This window comes from Taudactylus pleione, unplaced genomic scaffold, assembly GCF_031769625.1.
Source record: "Taudactylus pleione unplaced genomic scaffold, aTauple2 ptg000214l, whole genome shotgun sequence".
Classification (NCBI taxonomy): Eukaryota; Metazoa; Chordata; class Amphibia; order Anura; family Myobatrachidae; genus Taudactylus; species Taudactylus pleione.
Genome location: NW_028284616.1, coordinates 11648555 through 11658174, shown reverse-complemented (window position 1 = coordinate 11658174; position 9620 = coordinate 11648555).

Sequence of the window (9620 nt, the reverse complement as noted above, 5' to 3'; positions counted from 1 at the left end):
ATTGCAATCTGGTGACAATGGCAGGTCATGTTTCCTTGATGGAAGTAGAAATTACAAGATGGGGATTGTGGCCATAAAGGAATACCCATGGTCAGCAGATATACTCAGGTAGGCTGTAGCCATTAAACAATATTCAATTGGTATTAAGGGTCCTAATGTGTACTAAGAGAACATTCCCCACACCATTACACCACCACCTGGCTGAACTATTGACACAGGCCAGGTAGATTTATGGATTCATGTTGTTTACACCAAACTTACTATACAGCAGCAGAAGTCTAAGGGCCTGATTCATTACGGATCGCAACTGCAATAGCGATTGTGCACATAGTCTCATTGCGATAGTATGCTAATCCATTACAATCACTATGCTGCCGCAGCGCAACATAAGGACGTCCACTTTACCTTACACACATCCGTAATCCTTAGCAAGACTGCAAAACCATCTGTAACATCAAATATTGCTAACCTCATCGCACGCTATGAGTACTCAAGCTGCGTATGGCATCGCAGAGGATAATTTATGCATGCCCCTGCAAGGGCATTTTCAAATGCACTGGCACGCCATCGTTTTGCTGATGCCCCACCCCTCCCACAAACAGCACACTTCTTGTAAATCACTCTGTGATGGGTCTGCATAGTCACTGCGGTCGCAGTGACCGGTTCGCACACACGCACTGCGATGCATACACATGCATAGAACGTGACAATCGACCGATAGCGTGCGTAATCGTAGTTGCTATCGGTAATGAATCAGGGCCTAAATCCATTAGAACTGTTCAGTGTTGATGAGCCTGTGCCCTCTGTAGCCTCAGTTCCTGTTCTTAGCTGACAGGTATGAGACCTGGTGAAGTCTTCTGCCACTGTAGCCAATGTACTTCAAGGTTTGCCATGAAATGCATTGAGAGAAGCTCTTCGGCATACCACTGTTGTAACATATGTATTTGAATAACTTGTCATATCAGGATGTATTCGCTGGGGCTATAAGACTCTTTTTCATCATTCTCACACATTGCAAGATAAATTGCTATACAGGTGGAGTCTCCCATATCCAAAATGCTTGGGACCAGGGGTATTTTGGATATTGGAATATTCCGTATTTTGGAATAATTGCATACCATAATGAAATGTCTTGGGAATGGGACCCAAATCTAAACACAGAATGCATTTATGTGTAATATACACCTTATACACACAGTCTGCAGGTAATTTTATAATGTATTTTAATAATTTTGTGCTTTAAACAAAGTTTGTGTACATTGAACCATCAGAAAGCAAATGTTTCATTATCTCAGTCATGCTAAAAATATTCTGTATTTTGGAATATTTGGATATGGGAGACTCAACCTGTACTACAATTGACAGGCTATTGCCATGTGCTGGCTTTCTCCTCAACCCAGCTTTAAATTATATGAACCACATATACAAACATTGCCAATGTTCTCAATAAGTTCCATGACATTTGGGAGGTTTGGCTAGAATTCCAGAACATTTAAGGAAATGGGACTGGTTGGCATAGTGTGAATTTGGGAAAGATATGTATATATAAAGTTATTTCATCCTAAAGGTTCTTTTTATTATTAGAATTTGTACTTTTAACCTTCTGTTCTGCAATTTTTTGCTGAGAAAATTTGACCTTACTATTAAGTATGTGTTCTGTACAGTGTATCATTATCCATACTTTGTACTGTCTTTACTTTATTTGTACATGCAACTAACTTTGGTTTAATTCAGGTATTAATAAGCAACATTACCAGAGATTCTTAAGAATAATACAAGTTTCCAGATGAATCACTATGGTCGAGAGGTACTAAAGGGACAAATGCGGTATTACCCCGAAAATGCTGTTTTCAGGGGTTTTCCGCATTCCCCATATTTACAAAGTACAGTGGGTAACGCCGCCTTGAGGTGGTGTATGGTATATGGTCAAATATACACATTTTTTTCTGTTCCAACTTCCTTCTAAGCTATGTACACCCAATGTACTTTCTACTCTGCATCAGTCCCAGAATGTGCCCAAGTGAAAAACATAATTTTTAAAAATATATTTTTATTAATACATCCATCAAACATATATACCCAATATCAAGAGTTGCCAATAGAATATAAAATAATCCCTGTAAAACAACAATGAAGGAGATTATTTATACATATGTCCATACACCTGTACATGAGGTTTCAGATCAATAACCAAAGATATAAAATTCAATGGAAGTCAATAAAACACCTCTAAATTCCCATGAGTGTTTGTGCTTCTATCGTTGAGACTGCAAATATTTATTTTTACCATCTGCCTTAATATTTTATATTGTTTGATAAATCTATACATTTGTTTCCCTTAAGGTTTATTTCTATTTATTAATGTATACAGAAAGTAATATTTGCAGAGCTTTGCATTTCATGAATAATCTATTAGCCTTAGTATTATTCATTTTCTTAGTCCCCTATTATCACCACTACCTTCATCCACAATTGTTTTCTCTTAGCACAGCTAATAAATAACATCCCCTTATAACGATGCTATTGTTGGGGCAACACCTCTGAATACAGGGCCTGATTCAGACCTGGACTCTTTGCTGCGCTCGCTCGCATTGAGCGATTTTTCGCAATCTGCGCATGCGTGAACCAGTTATTGCGATGGGAAAGTGCTCGCCCGTAGCCGGGCCGCTATTTTGAGTGACAGATAGTGTCGTTTGTGAGTGGTAACAGGGGAAGGTGCTTGAAAACGGGGGTGTGGATGTGCGAACGCAGGCATGCCCGACCGTCAGACGTTTAATGGGTGTGCATAATTAGCAAAGTAGCGTCATTACACACGTGACTAGGTTGTATTTTAGCCAGAACTGCTCGCAATGTTGTGGTGGGAAATGGCTACCACAAGCACTGCGAGCAGCTCCGATGGCTCTCGATGTTCCCGATTAAACCTACAACTGCCGGAGATGACGTGTGTTGCGAGTGGCAAAGGGGCGTCTTTATACAGGTGCGAGTGCATAGTGCGGCCGCTCGCTGGCTAAAAGGGGCCGGCTATTTAAATCATGCGCTCGCACTGCATCACGTAAAGCCGCCCACTAAGTAACAGCGAGCGCATGATTTAAATAGCCAGCCCCTTTTAGCCAGCGAGCGGACGCAAATAGCGATCGGGTCCGAATCAGGCCCACAGTCCCTTAATAGTGAATGACAAGGGCACCTCTGTAACTTCACAATTGTAATTTTATAAGAAAGGGAGCAAATATACAATATTTATATCCGTTGTGTCCTAGTACTATACTTACTATAATCTTTATATAAAATGTAAAAATTACAATAAACAGTACATGATACACCTGTATTGGGTTTTTATGACTTTCCAGTAACTGCAGTGTAGATGTTTGTCATGCAAGCAATTACTGGCCACTGGTACAGAACATGCTGCTTCCCAACCAAACATTTAGAAAAGATGCTGCTTCCATTTAACTAATTATTAACACCAAGATATTTGGAAAATTAACACTGAAGAACACTGAGATTACAGTGTAACTGTGCCATGCCTTAAAGTGAAGGTACAATATTCCAATTTGATAGCCCTTAAAATTGTCACTAAATAAACTACATAAAAATGTACCAGTCTCTAATAATTACATGATTAGGTAACATTATTAATGTCATCTGTCAATTATACATATGAAGTCATGAATGAGTATAAGTTACTTTAAGAATGCATGGTACCTCATTCTAATGTGCAATTACATTTCTCAGAAGTATTATCTGAATGAAAAGAAAACATGTCACATTTTAGGTGACAAAGGTTCTGATTCAGCAAGGAATGCGAGAGAACGTTTTCGCACTGCACATGCGTGAACTAGCCAGTGCAATCGGGTAAGGGTATGCAGACTACACGCAGTGCGTACGCAGACCCTTTCGATATTGGCAGGAAGTGCCATTTGTGGGTGGTAATGGGGGGTGGTTGGGCGAATGCAGGCGTGCCTGTACGCTGGGACGCTGTTATAGGGACGTGCATAATTAAGGCAGCGTGGCGGCATACACAGCCAGACAACGATGCACGCTGGAAGTGGCCAAAATCCTGCATGACATCAGGTCAACCTCTATTGTGCGTATGGTTCCAATGGTTCTTGATGTTACCAATGTTTCGGCTGTCTTGCGGACCACTCAGGCTTTGAGTAAAGGGAAGTGGGCGACATTGTGTAGTGCTGGGCATCTGCATCTTTTGCTGCAGTTGCCGTGCGTATGCATTGATTAGCATATACACGCAGCAGCTGAGTGCGTGCGATCTCACATGCGTCCCTTGCTGAATCAGGTCCAAAGACTTGAAGCACTTTTGTGTGTATTTCGCAATCTATCATCATTGTGAGCCCTTTCTATTTACATCATAAGTTGTGTTCCTTGATGCATTTTTCAGAACACGACTACATACAAATGTCAGGTCATGCACGCGAGGTTTGGTTGAGGAGGCCTGCGCTTGTAAATAGTATAAGTAGTAGGAGCTGCCTAGATAGAAGCGTTCTGGGGTTCCAGTAATGGTTTTCGAGACCTGAGATTGGTTTCCATTGCGCAGAGAGCATGGTTGTCATAACTGTGTGCCCTGAGTCACACTGTGCATACAGTACATCCCCATTGTTACCGCTTAGACGCAGTATAGATACAGATGAAACTTTGTGGATTTTAGTGGGCGTACCTGAGAGGTAAAATGGGGTTGGCTAAGCAGATGCGGGCATGTCGCTGAAACGATCATACTGGAGGCCATACTCAGATGAAGAAACTGCACCTGCCGTAGGGCTTGTGCAAGTGATGATGGTGTGACCAATGGTAGGCGTGTAAAGATATTACAAGACAGAAATGCACCGTCTCAAAACAGTGCAAGCGGGCGTCTCAGTTTGTAGAAAATTGGCAGCGGCATTAGCACAAGAGGCAGTCACAAATGCGGCAAAATACGCAGAATTGGCAGCTAACACAGCAAAAAAGTTTCTTAATCACCAGAGAGCTATATATATATATATATATATATATACACAGTATATAACACCACCAGAGGACTAGATACAAAAACTCAGCATTAAATTACTTAAAAGCTATAGCTACAACTAAGCAAAGAGTTTATAGTTTCAAAAGTGCTATAGACACAATATATGTTATAGCCACAAAAAACCTATATATTCCATGTTGAAATGAACTATAAATGCAAAAGAGCTATAGCGGTAAATGTAATAGCCTGCAGACTTCAAGCATCGGTGAGTCCTGTGCGAGACTGCCCGATGTTTTAAAGTAGCAGTCACTTAAAGGGCAAAACCAGGTTGATTTAGCCTTTTAAGTGACTGCTACTTTAAAACATCGGGCAGTCGTGCACGGGACTCACCGATGCTTGCAGTTCGCAGGCTATTACATTTTCCCCATAGGCTGAATCTGGCAAGTTCTATAGACATTCTCCAAAAGCACAAGATCATTCCATACAGTGGTAACAGATAAGATATAGAGCTATACTTCTCTTCCAGAAGCCATTACACGCAGGGCCGTTTCTAGGGGCAGGCGACCCGTGCAATCGCACGGGGCGCGCTGCCTCCTACCCCTGCTGCAGAAACAGCCTGTTAACTGCCAGGCGCCCGCTGAGATTCAGTTACCAGCGGGCGCCCGGCAGAGCAGCCGGAGACGGAGGCTCCTGCTTCCAGCTCCCACAATGTGCACTATGGGAGGACGTCATGACGTCTTTCCCATAGTGCAGAGAGAGGAGCAGCCGAGCGGAGCGGACGCCAGAGCGGTTCTGAAGGTATTACTGTTTTTTTTTTTTTTTTGTGCAGGCAGCCTGAACAATACTTGGGGGGGAGGCACTACCACTGGGGGCACCCGGGCACTACTACTGGGGGCACTTCTGCTGGGGGAGCCACCACTACTGGGGGCACCTGGGCACAGCTACTAGGGACATTACTCTGGGGGCACTTCTACTGGGGGAGACACCACTACTGGGGGCACCCGGGCACTACTACTAGGGTAATTACAAGGGGGGCACTTCTACTGGGGAGACACTACTACTGGGGGCAACCGGGCACTATTACTAGGGACATTATAAGGGGGGCACTTCTACTGGCGGAGGCACTACCACTGGGGGCACCACTACTGGGGACATTACTCTGCGGGCACTTCTGCTGGGGAGACACCACTACTGGGGGCACCCGGGCACTACTCCTGGGGACATTACTCGGGGGGCACTTCTACTGGGGTTAATGCTTAGGAGGCACCACTACTGGGTGCATTACTCAGGGGCCAGGGGCACTACTACTTGGGGCTTTTCTACTTGGGGCACTACTACAAAGGGAGCATTACTATTGGGGGCATTAATACTGGGGAATTTATAAAGGGGACACTACTACAGGGGGCAATACAACTGGGGACACTACTACTGGGGCACTACAACAGGGACCATTACTATTGGGGGCATGACTACAGGGGACATGACTACAGGGGGCACTACTAGTGGGGGCTCTGCATAAGTTACACTACCACTGTGGGCACTGCATAAGGGGCATAAATACAGGGGACACTGCATATGGGGACAACTACAGGGGGCACTGCATAATGGGCACTTTTGCCTGAGAGCCAGTGGGGGGGAAGCCTAAGACCTGTCGGGATGGAATGGCAAGGGAGGGGGCTGGAATGAAGTGTGTATTATGTGAATCATGTTTTTTCAATGTGTTTTATGTGGTTCTGGATTTAATAATGTATTTGAGGTGGATGTGGTTTTAAAACGTAGTTTACGTGCCTCTGGCTTTTCCAATATATTTTATGTGGAAGTGGTTTGTTGCAGTGTATTTTACGTGGATCTGGCTGGGCTCGCTCCCAACGCGACTAAAACCGTGTGTGATGCAAGGTCATACTTCTGCAAATGTCACACCAAAGGCATGCACACAGAAATGCGGCGTGGGCTTGTGACAGCTAGGCCACATCCCATTTTTTGAGCGCGCGCCTCATGCTGTCTATCTTTTGTTTAGCTACATATATTTTTCAGCGCTTTGCCTCTGACAGGTTAGACACCCCTGTACTCAGTAGTCATGGTGGCTGTCATTCTGTGGTCTTTCTAGATCACGCTCCCTTACTGTGATACCACACCCCCTCACGATGACGCCATGCCCACTCCACAATATTACTGCTTCGAGGGGGGGGGGGGGCGCATTTTGACTGCTCGCACTGGAAGCCTCAGACCCTAGAAACTGCCCTGATTACACGCCTCCCACACACTGCATATACCATACACGAGCTATGATAACCATGCTCTAGGCACCACAGGCAATCACACCCATGCCTCATAAAAGCATTTCTTTTTTGTTTTTATTTTCACAAGGGCTAACTGAAAATGTGCAGGTAGATTTCTGTGTAACTATACTAGTGCTGTACAAGAATTTACATGAAAAGAGCCTTATTTGGTACATTGTCATGAGCCAAATGCAACTAAAAAAAAATTTCCTCAAGCATACTCTATGGAAGCTGTCTGGTGGGTGCGGGCCCTCAATGGCAACAGTTTAAACAGGCCGGAAAGATATTCCAGTCAATAATATGCCCATTCCTCAAATAATTCAGAGGTAACGGAGACCAATGTACAAACTGCTAAACTAGCATGGTAATTACATTAAGGTGGTGATTATCTCACTATTTTATCCATTTACATGATTGCGGTTTATCAGAAAATGGTATACTGAACAACAGGATAAATGCCTCAGGACACCCAACCAATGTCTGAAATGTGTCTATAGAGATTTTACATGCTTGTACTTAAAAAATATTATGCAGGCTAGCTTACTTAGACGTAGAATATCTGCCTATCTACTGTATTCAACCACTGTAAAGCAGTTGTGTTATAGAAATGTGCCTGCTCTGATTTATTATTAATAAGTCTCTTGTTTAAGGCAGAAAATACAAAATTGAATGGGGTGATGTTTGCAGAAACTGGCCTTATCTGAGAGGCAATACACAGGGTCACAGGTAATGCGTCATTGCCTGTCCTGCCTCCTCCCACCTGTGACTTCTGATCCTGGCACACTGCCTGATCCCACATGTTTTTACAATTCCATTCAAACTGTCAAAGCAACATGACGAAGACATTATGTTAACACCATTAGTTACCTTTTGTTTTGGTGGAATCAGTATGTAATACCGGCCGCCGGTTCAAATCCCGACACGAGAAGCCCGACAGCAGGAGATCCCAACACCGGCTACTAAGTACCCTAACCCATCCCTCTCCCCCTCCCTTAGGGGTGCCTAACCCTAAAACTCCCGGGGTGGTGCCTAACCCTAATTCCCCCCCTGGGGGTGCCTAAACTTAACCCTCCCGGGGGGGGGGGGGGTGCCTAACCTTAACCTTCCCCCCTAGGGGTGCCTAGCTCTAATCTTCCCCCCTAGAGGTGCCTAACCCTAACCTTCCTTGTTCGGGCTGTCATCCTTCACTGTTCCGGCGTCAAGATTCAAATAGGCGTTGGTATTTTGAAACCTATCTGAAGTCCCCTGTCTGGCTTCTCGTGTCGGGATATAGACAGGCGGCATTTAGTCCGCCGGTCTATAAACTGCATCCCGTTTTGGTAGTGTAATGGTTTAAGGACTTGTTTCCCTTTTGTGTCCACTAATAACCAGTTTAGATTGTAAGTGCGTGGAAGCAGGGCCCTCTCCCCTTTGTCTTCCCTACATAATTATGTTAACTGCTTAATTACCTGTAGTGATGTATTTATGTTAAACTGTTACTTTATTTGTACTAGTCTGTACTCATGTATCATATTGTTAGTTGTATTCCTCCTGTTTTCCGTGCTATGGAACCCTTGTGACACCTATTAAATAAATGATAATAATGCATGGACATGGACTTAATTTAGTAGGAGAGAGAAACATATCTATCACTGATATGGTTGGCATGGTAAAGAAAATATCTATCACTGATATGGTTGGCATGGTAAAGAAAATATCTATCACTGATATGGTTGGCATGGTAAAGAAAATATCTATCACTGATATGGTTGGCATGGTAAAGAAAATATCTATCACTGATATGGTTGGCATGGTAAAGAAAATATCTATCACTGATATGGTGTGCATGGTAAAGAAAATATCTATCACTGATATGGTTGGCATGGTAAAGAAAATATCTATCACTGATATGGTGTGCATTGTAAAGAAAATATCTATCATTGATATGGTGTGCATGGTAAAGAAAATATCTATCACTGATATGGTGTGCATGGTAAAGAACATATATATCACTGATATGGTTGGCATGGTAAAGAAAATATCTATCACTGATATGGTTGGCATGGTAAAGAACATATCTATCACTGATGCGGTGTGCATGGTAAAGAAAATATCTATCACTGATATGGTGTGCATGGTAAAGAAAATATCTATCACTGATATGGTGTGCATGGTAAAGAAAATATCTATCACTGATATGGTTGGCATGGTAAAGAAAATATCTATCACTGATATGGTTGGCATGGTAAAGAAAATATCTATCACTGATATAGTGTACATGGTAAAGAAAATATCTATCACTGATATGGTTGGCATGGTAAAGAAAATATGGCAAGAAATGGAAACAACATTTTATTTTATTATAGTACTTCAGTATTTGGGTTTCTCAACATGTGTGAGAGCAT